This window comes from Marmota flaviventris, chromosome 13 (assembly GCF_047511675.1).
Source record: "Marmota flaviventris isolate mMarFla1 chromosome 13, mMarFla1.hap1, whole genome shotgun sequence".
NCBI lineage: Eukaryota > Metazoa > Chordata > Mammalia > Rodentia > Sciuridae > Marmota > Marmota flaviventris.
Window position 1 is genome coordinate 87,330,156 of NC_092510.1, and position 15,428 is coordinate 87,345,583.

At 45.2% G+C, this 15,428-nt stretch overlaps 1 protein-coding gene across 3 annotated transcripts in view; it reads right to left on the reverse strand.

Annotated features, from left to right (window-relative positions):
* Astn2 (astrotactin 2) overlaps positions 1–15,428 on the reverse strand; it is an 839,030-nt gene that overhangs the window by 346,484 nt on the left and 477,118 nt on the right. The window lies entirely within an intron of this gene.

Below are 15,428 nucleotides of genomic sequence, written 5' to 3' on the forward strand. Positions count from 1 at the left end.
TCTGTAAGTTGGATTCTACAATATAGGGATACAGAAGAATGTTCCTGGTGCAATTTTCTGGAGAAAGGTCCTCAAAGAAGAGAGTCCCTCACATGAGGGTATGCGGGATCCCCATAGCAACAGGGGATGTTAAAGGCACACCAGAGACCGTGGGAAGAGGCACCATTTCTTCCATGGTATATGGCTCATTGAGATGGTAGCCGTGAAAGGAAGGTTATGCACATGCTGCAGGAGGATCCAAAGGTACTGCTAGTAATGTCTCTGGACCATCCTTCACAACTTTTCTCATTCTAATTCTCTGCAGTCTTGGAGCTCTAGGTTTGGGTCTTGGGTCTTCTAACTCATGTCCTGCCTCTAATCTTATCCCCTTTGGTCCTATCTTTAATAATAATAATAACAACAACAATAATAATAATTGTTGTTGTTGTTATTATTATTATTATTATTATTTGCAGTTCTGGGGACTGAACCCAAGGCCTTGAGCATACTAGGCAAGTACTCAACCACTGAGCCTCATTCCCAGTGCTTTTGTCCCATCTTTCCACTGACTGCCATTGAGCCTGGTAAACCCCAGCTCTGATTAGACACTCCTCTGATCAGGGGCTCCCCAGTACTTGCAGAACTCAGTCTAAATGAGTTTCCTTGGCCTTAAGGAGTCTCTGTGATCTGGCCCCTGTCTATCCATCCAGCTCTGTCCACCCCATCCTCACACTCTATCCCCCAGCCACATGCCTCTTTCCATTTTTTGAACGCGGGGTATTGGGTCAGGTTCCCTGAAAGCAGACTATGAAAGGCAGTTAAGTGTTGAATAACCTTTAGAGATGTATCTGTAAAGAGTTATCCTGTGGGGAGTTCTGGGGCTGGGGTGGCCCTTTATGGATGTACAGGATTAAGGCAAGGGATCCAGGGCTTTGCATGCCCATATTAGCCAGCCATTGGCTGAAGGCTACAATCTGGAAGCAGGTATCCTTGGGTGAGGTGGTTCCTGTGGCTGAAGGCAATGCCCAGGGGAGACACACCTGCAGGCCAATAGCCACTGATCACCACAGCTGAGGGCAGGGTGAGTTGGCCCTGAAGAAGGATCTGGATCAGTCTATACAGGTTGAATACGGCTTATCCAAGATACTTGGGACCAGAAGTATTTCAGATTTGAGAATTTGGGGGATTTGGGTATATGTACAGTTTCCCTGTTGAACATCCCTAATTAAAAATCTTAACTCCAAATGCAGCAGGAATGGAAATTTCGAGTGTCATCCTGCAACCTGTACCTTTACCTCTCTGAATCTTTAACTGCAATCTTCCTTCTGTCTGGGATGCCCAGCTCTGAATTCTGAAAATGACCTTCCTAAATGACTGTTCCTATTTGTTCATTCTTCATTCACATAGTGCCCACGCTTATTGAGTGCTTACTACTATAGGCGCTACTCTATCTACTGGGGATTCGGCAGTGACGTTGGCAAGGTCCTTACTGCCCCAGGGCTTTTTGCTCCCTGGTTGGTACAGCCTTCTCTACCTTCCCCACTTGCATTAATTCCTTTTGCTTTTGAACATATTTTTTAAATCTCTTGTTTTATTGATTTTATAGATTGGTTTCATGGTCACCCAGAGAAACTGCAAGCTTTTTAAGAAACAGGGCTAAAGATTTATTCATCCTTCTTCAGTCCCTCGCACAGGGAAGAACAAACACTAGACAGATATTTTCAAAAGAAAGAAAGAAAAGCAGAAGCCACAGATGCAGTCTCTACCAGGTAGTACTTTTCCCGGAGCCTGCTCAAGCAGGAGACTCTCCTCTCTGTCCCCATTCTGGGTTCTCATTTCTCATCCTTCAGGTTCAGGGCTACAGGGTGGAGACAGAAGAGAACAAGCAAGGGGAGCCACCAGATTGTCCCTTGTGAGGTGACAGGTGTGGGGGCTTCACAGTTCCTGAAATGAAGCTCGCAGGAGACTTGCCACTTTTGAATCATGGCAAGAGTTGAGGATGCTGGAAAGAGATTAAGGCTATTAAAATATTAACCACCCCAGAGGGAGAGGAAGCAACAGAGAGTGAGAGGGGGAGACGAGACAGGGGAGATGAGACACAGGAGAGACCATCTGAGAGAGTGAGAGAATAAGAAAAACTGCCAGACAGAAAGAAGAGCAAAGGAGAGGGAGAAACACATTTAGACATGCACAGGAAGACAAATAGGGGCAGAGGAACAGATGGACAGACAGGTGGGTGGGCAGACAGATGCACAGAGACACACATGTCGAGGACAGACACAGAGACTAAACCACAGGCAAATGGAGACAGAGAAGGCCCAGGAAAGGGTGCGGGGGAGGAGACAGGGGAGGGAACGAGAGAACAGAGGAATTAGAAGTGGAGACGGAAAGAGGAGAAAGCATCTAGCTAAACAGAACCCAGGCCTAAGGTAAGGAGGGGAGAGAGGAGGGGAGAGAAGCAGAAAGACTGAAAGTGCAAAGGAAGACACAGGGACAGAACCCACAGAGAGCCGCAGAGGCAGAGAGTGAGAGAGAAACAGAGGGAAGAGAAAAATAAGCAAAGGATGCCGGCTTCCTGTGGAACCCAGAGACAGCTCAGGAGGTGGTGCGGTTTCTGCCTAAACTGCATGTAAGCAGTGCCCCTTACAACACAAAGCCCCGACTCAGGGCTGTATAGCCAGGGAAGTGACTGCCTGTGGGCAACGAAAAGTCTGAAGACAAGAGAGGAAAGGAACCAGGCTGCGCTGGATGCAGGCATTTTCTCACCAAGGGCTCACTCTACCATCCCAGCCAGGGTGTGGTGTTTGTTAGATCTTACAGCTGCCCTGATAGTGGAGGGAGAGAGAGAGCAGCTCTGGGGGCAGAGTCCAAGTGGACTGAGGGGTGTCGCATTGGTGCATCAGGGGACCTGGGAGAGATCCAGGCCTCACCGGGGGTCAACTCATCATGAAGGTCATCTTCACTATGTATGATTGCCTGAGCACCCACCATGTGCCAAGAACCGTGCTCAGCTCCTTTGCTGGGCAGTTTCTTTTGATTTCCATAACAGCCCTTGGAGCTACACATTTCCCTTCCTATTGGGCAGCTAGGGAAAGCAGGTCTCAGGAGCGGCAAGGTCAGGCTTCTGGTCCTGAGCTTTCCTTATGCCCTTTCCTTAAGGGTCAGCAACTGTGTCTTGTGTGTTGGGAGGGTCAGATTTCTCGTGATGGTGCATCCAGTAGGAATCTGAGTCCAGGTCCTTTTTGTCTAGAGGAGGAAGGAAGGGAAGGGCAGAGCCTGTGTCCTTTGTGTAAACCTGGTGCCTGACTCCTGGCCTATGCATGTAACCCAGGGTAGCCCCAGTCCATGTTGGAATAAAAGGGGAAACACTGTGTATTCATTTACTAGAAGCTTTATCACAGGCACCACACACTAGGTGCTTTAAAACAACAGAAACTTATTCTCTTACAATTATGGACGCTAGAAGTCCAAACCCAAGGGAAGAGTTCCAGAGCTATCGAGTCAGCTGACCATGGACTGAACTTCTGAAACTGAACCAAAATAAACCTTTTGTCCTCTACACTGCCCTTGTCAGGCCTTTTGGTCACAGTGACAAAAAGCTGTGAGAGGAGCGGAAGACTTTGTGAGTGGGAGTAAGTGTCCTTATCAAAGAACTTGACAGAGGGAGTTTGTCCCTTTTGTCCTTCTGTCTTCTGCTGTGCGAGGACACAGTGTTCCCTTCCTTTGGAGGACGTGGTGCTCAAGGTACCATCTTGAAAGCAGAGATGACTGCTCACCGCACAATGAACCTACTGGTCCTCCCAGCCTCCAAAACAATGAGAAATAAATTTCTACTCATTATCAATTACTGAGCCTATTTTGTTATAGTAGCATAAAGAAACTAAGACAAACATCCTCCAAATTTAGGGCTGTAAAAACCTTGAAGCTGTTTTGGAGTTAGGACTTGAACCCAGGCATACTCAGTTCCAGAGGCCTCATTCTTTCCCCTCTGTGAAATTTCTCCTGGACTTCAGACTTCTCATTTATAAAATAGGAACAATATCTGTCTTGCTGCCAAGCCTGCAGATTATTTATTGCAAGAATACAATAACATGATACATAAAATGTGTTTTCCAAACTCTAAAACCCAATGCTATTTTATTCATTGTCCATTCATTCAATAAATATTTGATCCAAATACTGTGCTGAGCTGATTATTATTCTGTTTTTTTGGGGGAGGGTCTCTCTACACCTGTTTCTGCACCTAAGTTCAAACTCTTTCTAAAATGTTTTCAGGCATCTCTAGCTCTGACATCCTAATTCTTTTTTTTTTCCCCCTTCAAAATGAAGTCAGCCAGACCCCACCAGGCCAGGTGAGGCTGCCATCCTCTCATTACCTGAATGACCAAGTGCAAATGCATCACCTGGGTTCCAGTTGGCCTGAGCCTCATGCAGGGTGAGCACTAGGCAGGGCAGCTGGGAACAGATGCTGACATGGCCTGCAGCTAATAAACACCAGGAAAGGTCTGTGTCGCTCATAGAGAGGTGTGAATGGATGACTCAGAGCAGAGACAGTGGCAAGCCCCCCACAGATGCACACTAATCATTCTCTGGTAACAACTGGCAACTTTGTTTCCTGTGCTCCAAGGGAAGGAGAAAGGTGGAACAGACTCTTGGTAGAAATCAAATTTCCTCCCACACACTCTGCCTTGGGATGTACCCTTCACAGCACCCAACTGCATGACACACAGGGTACAACTGTGGATAAAAGGGCAGGTTTTCTGCAGTCAGATTGCCCTGGGGCAGAACCCCAGCTTCATTCACTGTGAGATTTAGGGGCAAGCCCCTTTAGACTCTGGCCTCCATATTCTCATCTGAAAAATAGGGATATTAATGCAGCAAGTGCCAGCAACTAGTAATCATTGCTACCATCTGAGTGTCCCTCAAAGTTGCAAAACAATGCCTAAAGACTGAAAGAAGCATTAAAAGAGAATAAAATCATGGCATTTGCAGGTAAATGGGTAGAGTTGGAGAATATCATGCTAAGCGAAGCAAGCCAATCCCCCCAAACAAAGGCTGACCAAACTTCTGAAACTGAACCAAAATAAACTTTTCCTCCTTTACACAGTCCTTGTCAGGCCTTTTGGTCACAGTGACAAAAAGCTGTGAGAGGAGCGGAAGACTTTGTGAGTGGGTATAAGTGTCCTTATCAAAGAACTTGACAGAGGGAGTTTGTCCCTTTTGTCCTTCTGCTGTGAGAGGACACAGTGTTCCCTTCCTTTGGAGGATGTGACTGTTCTCTCTGATAAGTGGATGCTGATCCATAATTGCGGGGGGATCGGGAGGGCATGGGAAAAATGGAGGAACTTTGATGGGGTAAAGGAGAGGGAGAGGGGGGAAAGAGCATGGGGGCAGGAAAGATGGTGGAATGAGACGGACATCGTTACCCTAGGTACCTGTAGGAACACACACATGTGAAACTCATAACGGGTAAATAATGTATAAAAATCATTAAGGCAATAACAACTACAGAAAAGCCCACTGCACATTCGTATGTAAAGCAATGGTTTCAGCACCACATGTGTCAACCCACTTAGTCATCCCGCAAACAATGGTGTAAATGACATGTTCACCCCCACTTAATAGGAAGAGAAACTGAGGCTGCATTTTGAGTATCAGGCCATTCTGAGATCAGATGAAAATAACATGGGTGCAGTATTATTACAGTGCCCAGAACATGGTGGCTGTTTATAAAGATTTAGTCAATGAAAGACTTTAGGGGAGGGGAAAAGTGAGTGGGAAGGTAGATTTAGGCTTTTCTAAAATCAGAGCTATTCTGCAACGGTCACATGACCTTACCATTATCACTGCTGACCTCTTCAAGAATGCTAAGGATGGAGGGCCATTGCCTAGGAGGGAAGGCCACTACCTGGATGGTCATGGAGGGGAGTCATGCTTTCAGGGGAGGCATGTATACTATCACCAGGTATGAGAGTTAATATCCACTGAGAATATCTATTGAGAATTTATAAGAACCCTTGACTTGACGTGGACTATCCCATTTAATTCTTGCCACAACTCTATGGGATCCTGTTATTGTCTCTATTATTATTATTAATTTATTTTAAAAGTTGCAAGTCCTTACATGTAGGACCTACAGAGGTGAGAGGGCTGGCAGGGAGCCCTAGTGACAGAGTCAGGCTCACCCTGGCAGTGTCTAACCCTAGTTTCCTCGGTATCCTTCCTTCCTCTTTAAGATCCCTTCCCACCCTGAGGTTCTGGGGCTGGCATTCCAGCTGACACTTTCTGGTCCCTTCCTCCAGCAATTATGAGTTGCTCTAATTTAGGTGGAGATGAGGACTGCTGTGCAGAGTGGTCTCATAGCTTCCTGTAAGCTGCTTGTGGCTTTGAGTAGCTTGCAACTTCCTGTATGCTGAGAGCCTTCCCTGTCATACCCCCCAGCGCATGGGGCATGCCGCAGCTGTTCACTGAATAGGGACAGGGCTGGAGGAAGAGGCGGAGGGGAGCTGTGAGGCTGATCAGCTGTGTGGTCTTGGGAACAAAGGGAAAATGATTGTGATGTCCAATGTCCATCTGTGAAATAGAGATGAGAGTATTCAACATGCAGGGTGGTGGGTCAAGATTCAATGAGTTAAAAGATATGAAAGCCCCTCATGCCCCCCAGGCTCCAATGGGACTCTCCATACAAGGCTGTCATGTTTTGGAAACGCATTTGTTCATTTACTAAATATTTGCTCAGCACTTACCATGTGGGTTGGAGGTCAGGTGTACAGAAAAGACGAAAACAAGTAGGTTTTGTCTTCCTGGGGCTCCCAGACAATTGACAGAACAGAGCCACTCAGCAAGGGCCTGCCTCCATAGCAATATGCATATTCTGAATCTGAGCCTATGCCTATGTCTCTATCAGGGTCTAGGTGTCTGGGTCCATGTCTTTGCCGATGTCTGAATCTCAGTCTATAGTTACAAACTGTGATAGCTGCTCTAAAATACAGAGCACTGTGGCAGCATATGGCAGAGGAGCCAGTCTTACTTAGGGAACTGGGGTTGGGCTGGGAGGAGCAGGTTTCCCTGGACAGCATCAAGCCTGAAGCCAAACCAGCTTGTGGCCTGTGAGGTCCTGCCACACCAGGGTTTCCCTAGAAGTACTGAATGATATGTCTCCCGCCTCCACCTTACACTGACCATGGTGTCCACTGGCCCTCCAAGGCCATCATTCCTCCTCTCCCTACTTTTCTGACTACTCAGTAATGAAATTCTCCTCCTCACCTCCTCCCACCCTTTGCAAGTCCCATCAGTATTTTTAAAAAGAAATGGGGCGGGGGGCGGGGGAGGTTCAGTGACAAATGCTGAGGCTTGAAGATTATTTATTCATGAAATACCTACATGGAACCACGGAGAGCTCCTCACAATTCTTATCTCACAGTGAAGCTCATTAAGATGGGAAGCTCCCAAAGGTGGGAGGCTAGGTTCTCAGAAGAGGGTGCTCAGAAAGCTGGCTCTTTCCCTTGACTGGGAGTGTGTTCTGCTGCTCATGAGCCTGTGAGACCCTGGTGGGGGATGGCAGAGGACATTTCCCTGAGACAGGAGAGACCACCATTAGAGAGTAGATGAGACTGTCCCCACTAGCAGGGACAGCATCAGGGCCCAACTCTGGGACTCATATTCCACATTAGTACAATGATGAGGTGATCTCTAAGGGTCCTTCCAGCTCAAATTATCAATAACATAGTGTGGCTTTCCAAGAAGGCTGACAGTAGCTTTCAGTCTTTCAATCATCAGTTGTCAATTTCAAAGATACAAATGGAGAGAGTCAGAGAGCGAGGGAGATGGAGTGAACCATTTATTCCCATAGTTTTGCACCTGAGGAAACCAAGGGATTTACATAATTAGTAGGGAAATCATAAATAAATTCAAGCATGTTACTATGAAGAAGCCCTGGTTCAAATCCAAGCCCTGCCATTCATTAGCTCAGAGAACCTTAACAGCTCATTCCTCTCTGAGCCTCAGTTTCCTAGTGCACAAATCATTGGTGATTGCCAGGTTTCTGTTCCCGCGACTAAAAGGCTCAGGGGTCACTCTAGTTAAACTGGGCTAACTGGGCTGCATGAAATAACCACACAAGAGACACAAATACCTTTTTCTTTGGGGTTGCTGTGATGACTCCTCTGACCTTAAGGGTCCACAAAGAGAGAGAGAGCTGACCCCTTTTATTGAGGAGAAGCTATTCAAATGAGGCAAGGGGTCAGGTTTCAGGGGCTGAGTCTATCTTCATGATGTCCACTGTCAGCAGGTTGACTGACACCTGGGTAGGCCACACCCAAGGGCACAGTAAGAGGAGGGGACACACACAAGGCATTTCCATGGAAGATTCTATCCTAAACAGGGCAAGGGGTTATAATACAAAGGAACAGGTGAGCATAGCTTCACCCACGGGGCTGTAGCAAGACCCACCCATTTCTGTGACTAAGCGCCTCAGCACCCAGCTGGGGAGTGTAACTCAGTCACCCGTAAGGTTGGCCTCCCACAGGTGATAATACCTAATCTTAGGTAATCATAAGGATCACAGAAATAATAAGAGTTACATGAAGGTAGGAGATTTGCCCTACCTCATGCTTGCTGCAATCCAAAGTCTAAAGTGGTGTTTAGAACAATCACCAGATTTTTATTGGACAATGAATGAATGAATGAATGAACAAATGAGTGAATGAACAATAAAGTCTGAGAAACACTCCAAAGCACAAAGCCCCAAACAAAAACAGTATGCTGGCTCTTACTATTGTAGTGATGTTATCAAGGGCAGGCTTTTCATCAGTCCTGAAAATTGCTAAAACCCAAAGAAAGGAGCTCTTATGTGGTACCCAGGACTCTCTTGTCAATCTGTTGAAGCCTGAGGAACACATCTTAGAATTCTGCTTTCATATGCATAAAATCCAATGCAAAGGCACTATGGAAGAAATCATTCATTGGAATCTTTTTAAAAAGCTACTTGTAATATAATAATATGTATATGCTTCTTTATTGGTATTAAATAAAAAGATCTAGTAGCAGATATAATAATAACAAATTCAAAGTAGTGATGAGAACAAACTATATTTTAAGACATCTTCAACAAATTAAATATGATCAAACTACATGTAATTTCTATTGGTGACAAAGTCACAGGAGCTGTTAACACAGCCATGTTTGTTGCTTGTGTCTGGAAGAAATGGTAAATTTCAATGGTAGCCTGGTCAAAGCAAAGGTGTACTACCTTCTCGTGTAATTTTATGGATCCCCAGCATGCACTCCAGGTACAGAGCTCCTGTGTAGACAGACACTTTGCTAGAAAAAGTTCTTCTCTGAATATGGGTCACTTTGTGAATATAGTCAGCAAATTGGGTCCAGATAGAAAGAGACAGGAAATTAAAATACAGCTATGATCACATCAAAATGATTGCCTCTTAGAGGGGCACATGTGGTGTGGTGAAAGGAGAACAGACTTTGGCTTCAGAAAAATAAAATTAAAGTCCTTATAGGTTTGCCTTTGCATGAGTGACCTCTCCTTTGTGACCTTCCGTTTCCTCATCTCTAAGCAGTCATTGTGATGCTTCCTTGAGGGTGACTGGAGAACTGCACCTTGTGCAAACAAGCACACCCCTGTCCCTCTCCACCTCCCCTTCTGCTCTTTCTGGATAAAAGCAGGTGTTTTTTTTTCTTTTGAAGCCCCCCATATTTAGTGCTGCTGTGCATGACAAGGTGGGGGTACATTTTTAATTTCTCAAACACCTACTGGGTACCAGACTTTCTGCTAGATGCCCAGGGCTCAGAAGTGCTGAGAAAGGCCCCTGGCCTCAGGAAAGACCCAGGAGAAGGCAGAGACAGCAGGTAAAGACTTAGGACAGATGCATGAAGATAGGTCAGGAGATTCCCTACGAGGAAGCCACGACCCTCCTATTGGGGTCTGAGAAGGCTTCCCAGAGGAGGAAGTGATATACGGATCTCAAGGGAAGATGGGAACAATGATGATGAGCAAAGGGGAAGGAAGGAGAGGAGGGGTGCTGGAAAACAGCACAGACAGACAGAATGAGGAGCAGAGGGAGAAGGCGAAGGGCTGCAGAAACAGGCAGTGAGCCCATTGGGTGTGGCATGGGCAGAAGAGAAGGCTCTGTTGTGTGTGTTTTATGGATGTTTTCTAGTTCAATCTGCAAGTTAGGTCTTGTTACCCTATTTTACAGATGAGAGAACTGAGGCTAAGGGATGCAAAGCCTGTAGTCCTCTATGGAGGACCTGGAGGGATGGTTCCAATTACCTAGAGTGTAGGAAGATGCCTGCTTCCTGGGAGTCAGGGGCTGGCAAGTTTCCAAAGAAATATTTTAGAGGCAAGACCTCTGAGCCGCAGCTCAGTGGAGCCTTAACAGGAATCCAACAGAATCTGGCTCTAAAGTCCACATTCTCCTCTAGAATATCACTTGTAGAATACCACGCTCTGAAATTCCATCCAGTGTCATATTTGGGAACTGAAAGATTTGAATTAAAAGCTAAGGACCTTGGCAATAGGAAGAGTGCTGTTTACCCCCACAAATGCAGCCAGCGCCCCCCTTTTCCTTGCCTTGCATATTCCATTTCCTCCTCTGGGTCTCTAGGGAAACCTGGGTGAGAGTGAGCATTAAGGTAAGGTGTGATAATTATAGTGACTCTAGCCTGGTCTCCAGAGAGCTGTCACTCAGCAGCCAGTCTGTGTTGGGCTCTCCTACCTGCCTCACCTGCATGTTGCCAGGGACCTCTGCTGCTGGCTTCTGTCCAGGCCAGCCTGGCCTCTGTCAGTTGAGGACACATAAGTCAGCTCCTGCCTCCTTCCCAAGGAACTACCCAGTGGCCTACAGTGAATCCTAGAACCCAAGACTTGCTGGCTATTGCTGAGCCTGGGGGAGACATTTCTGAAAAGTTCTGGGTGGCTGGAACAGGGGGGATGGGCAGCCACTAAGCTTTCCAACTCCATGAGCTTCTCCTTAGCCAGTACCTCTAAGATTTACTCTGCTGACAAAACCCCACTGTCTTGGAACACCTATCTCCTCTTTCATCCATCCAAGCCTAATTAAATTTATCACATTCTCCAAGTCTCACTAAATCTTAAGTATTTTTCATTATTGCTGATCATGGAACGATTCCCAAGATACTGAATTCCCCACCTGCATTGTCTCATGTAGTATTCACAGCAACCTTGTAAGGAAACCACATGGAACTCTGCTACAAGTATGCAAAAATGAGACCTGTGGGGGCGAAGAGATTCGCTTCAGGTCACACAGCTCATCAAGATCCAAACCCAGCTCCATCTGAACTCAAAGCTGGGGGATTTCTAACTTCCATGCCGTCTGAGTATCAATTTCAATGTATTTAATGATGTAAAGTGTTCACAGCTGAACTCCATTGTAAGCAAGTGGAGAGGGAGAGGGTAAGTGTTGGAGCAAAGAAGGAAAGAGGAAGAAAAGGAAATGTAAAGAAGAGAGAAATGGGGAAGGAGAGCCAGGTTTACATCGTATTTCTCTCACTAGACTCTCAGTATCTAAAGGCAGAATCTCTGTACCTCAAGGGTTTCGCACAATAACACTTACTAGGTGGTCATCCAATAATTCCAGAATGTTTATATGAATGGACAAATACATAAATAAATAATAAAAGCTCTTACTGAGGAACTAATGAAAGAAGGAAAAGCCCTGGCCCAAAACTTCCAGGTAAATTGGCCTTTAAAGGAATGAAGGTTTCAAGAGCTTCAGGCCATGTACCCTTGACGCCTCCCTTGGGGGAATGACAGTATCACAGTCTGAGAGGAGATGAAAAGATAGACGTGAAGATAGATGTGGTGCAGCTATGCACTGTGGATGAGTTTTCTGGAGATCTGCTGTACAAAATAGTGCCTCTTGTTAATCATAGTGGATTGTGCACTTAAAAATTTATTTAGAGGATAGATGTCATGTTAAGTGTCCTTATGACAAAAAAAAAAAAAAACAAGAGGACACCAAGAACTCTGGAGGTGATGGATCTGCCCATTGATGGTGCCATGGGTGTTCAAGGAAAAATGCAGCAAAGATCCAGAAACCCAGAAGGCTGAAGTCCCACAGGAAATGTGTACTAACAGAGGTGGCCGTGGAGGGGCTTTGGACAATCCTTTGCAATTCCCAAATGCTTCGTGGCTGACCTGGATGAGAGCAGAACAGAAGAAATCGCCCTGGGTTGAGTCTGGACACTTGGATTCCAAATCGTTCTGGCCACTAGTTCATGGTGATTCTGAGCAAGCCCCTTCATTCTCTGTGCCTTGGTTTCTTCATGTGTGAAAAAAAAGCGGGACTTAACACTCCCTCAGATTGCTTTCAAAGGGAGCTGCTTCAAATATCACTGAATCTCCCTGAGGTAGGAGGGTCAGGAGTCTATGTCACCCAGTAGCCTTAGTTCTGGTAGAGCCTGGAGGAAGTGTTCCAATCCCCTAGGCCGTATAAAAATGCCTGCTTCCTCCAGCCAGGAACTGGAAGATTTCCAAAGAGGTGTCCTGGAGGTGAGGCCTCCTTGTGGAAGCTGAGGCAGGCCCGTCTTGCCGGCACTCGCTCTTGATTCAGGCTGTGTGGCTGCACACCTGTGTGGCTGCAGCCACCTTTGCATGGTGTTGACAGGGTATTTGTGGAGCACCTGCTACACATGAGGCATGGTTCTAGGTCTGTACAGGTATGTAGGGATGTCCTTTATCCTCAAAGAGCTGCAGACACCAAAATTAACTAATGGTGGGCCTGTTGTTGATGGACTGCCAAATTAGCACCAGCAAGGACCCTGCTCACTATTTTAACTGTCCCTCCATGTGTGCAGAACTGAATCATCTGTAAAGGGATGTCACACACATTATTTTTTAAAGTTGTCAGCATTGTCCCTGGTTCTGCTGTTTCCATTTGACAGATGAAGAAATGAAGACCCTACGGTAAGAATGGATGGCTTAAAATCAGACCCAGGATTTCTTGGGCAGTGTACATAGCCTGCAGAGAGTCTTGAGAAAAGAGGTCTAAAATGTGTCTGAGGGACAGATATAACAAGAGCAGTAGCAGAAGAGGCTACCCAGAGAGCAGAGAAGATGTAGGCCCTACCCTTGCAAAGGGAGAGTAACAGAGATAAAAGGAACTGTGGAGAATGTACTCAGTCCCACGAGTGTGCAGGGAGAAGATGAAATTTCAAGTGTTGCTAGAACAAAGGAAAGACAGGTGGAAAGAGGACAGCACTGAGGATTCCATGAGGGGAATCAGAGTTGGCTCTTGTGAGAGCCATTTGGTCTCTGACCCCAGCCTTCCTTATTTGTCAAATGGAGATTATTGTACCTACCTTGCCGGACAGATATGGAAACAAAATGAGACACCACATGCATTGCCAGGCACAGAGCAAAGTCTGACCAGTGTGAATTCCCTTCCACTGTGCTTCACAGTCCATACCTGTGTGGCTGCAGCAACCTTTGCATGGTGTTGACCGGTTAGAAGGAAGCTCAATTTCCCAAGAAACTCTAGCTTATGCAGAACACAAAGTGCCTATGCCTGCCTACAACAAATTACTTTATATAACAGAAATCACAGGCATGGAAGGGCTGTGTCTGGCCCATCAGCTACTTGCAAAGAAATTTAGTAGAGGATTGTGAGTTATGGTAATTAAACCCTAGTTGGTTAATTCATTTGCTGAATAAATACTATTGCTATGTTGAAGCATCAGGGTTATCCACACAATTTAATGACTTTTTACATGGTGAAAAATCCCCTTTAATTGCTCACTGGTCATCAATGATTATAAGACTGTTAGGCATTCAATGCCTTAAATGATGAGTACTCATTTCTTTTGGAATAATGAAGTAATTATCCAATTATCCACCCACCCGTCCATCCATCCATCCATCTACCCATCCATCCATCATTAAGCACCTACTGTGTTTTGCCCATATTATGAGCTATCAGGGATACAGATAAGAATAAGCTATGCCTCTGTGCCCAGTGAATCCAACAATCTTCCAAAGTAGAGATTACTTTGGCAGAAAGACTATGAGAAATGTCTATGGGAGCTCAGAAAGAGGAGGAAGCATGGATTGAGAAATAATTCAATATCTTTATACAGTTTAAATTTTAAATTGCATGCAAAAACAGTCTTATTCAAAGTAAATAAAGAATTCCATTATTTTGGAAGAATCAGCAGCAATGGCCCTGAGGGAGGAAGGAGAAAAAAGAAATGGAGGAAGAAGAGGAAGAGGAGGAGAGGTACAGAGGATCCTGGGCTGAAAACAGTCATTATATTTGAGTTAGCACCCTAAGCAACAAGGCAAAAGGCAAGCAAGACTGGATTGCAAAGAAAATGGGGTTGAGGAAAGGAAAACCTGGGGTTAAACTAGTCTCCAAAAGTCTGCCTGTGTCTTAATTTGCAGCGATTTGACAAGAAGGTATTCGTTTTCAACAATCAGGTAGGCAAATATTTTTGTCAAATGATAATTCTTAGTGCTGGCAGGGGTGCAGTAAGATGCTAGCTTCCTATTCCACTGGTGGGAATATAACTTGCCAAAATTTATGGGAAGCAATCTTGCAAAATGTATCAAGGCTCCTGAAGTGTTCTTACATTTTGACCAAGTGATTATGGTAATAAATTATAAGGGGAAAAATAAGCAATGCAGTGAAGATGCACCTACCAAGGTGTTTATCAGAGCATTGCCTAAGATGGGGTTAAAAGTGGAAATGGTCTAAATGTCCAACAGTGAGAAGACAGCTATAGACATTATGATTCATTCAAATAAATGCTGTGTAAAAAAAATAAGTCATAATTTCCAAGTATAGCTAATTATGTATAAAAGGTTTATGTTATTAGACTTTTTAAAGGCAAGAAAAAAATGCATTGACCCGAACACACTCTCGATATTTTTTTAAGAGAGACTTTAAGAGGGAGATGGCATTTAACTGGGGTTGTTATGTGGAGACGGGAGTGAGGCCACAGTGAACAGCCCTTATTTAATTTATATAATATCTATGTCTCCTTTATCTGGGGATGGCACCCATTTGGCTTTGTGGAATTGCATATCCTTCCTCCCATGCACACATACACATTGAATACTGCTGTATTGATTTATCAGTTAGGGTGTCTTATCTTCCTCTGCCTTACAGGTGAGCAAATGATCTGATGACCAGTTCAATCAGATGTTTTGAATCTATGTCCTCAACCTTCACAGTGACTACAAGGTTGAGAATGCAGAAATCAATTGTTCTTGAACTCTCTGTATTCTTCTACCCTGTAGAAGATATTCAGGGCACCTCTTCCAGGTAAGTCTACTTTGGTGTGCTGACTCTAGTCACAGGCCAGGTATCAGAGGGTTTTAGGCAAGGCGACAGTATAAATAGGACCATGTCTCCAAACTGTTAAGAAAATACTTTGGAGCATCAGGGTTTGAAACAGCAAGTTCTGAATTTTGT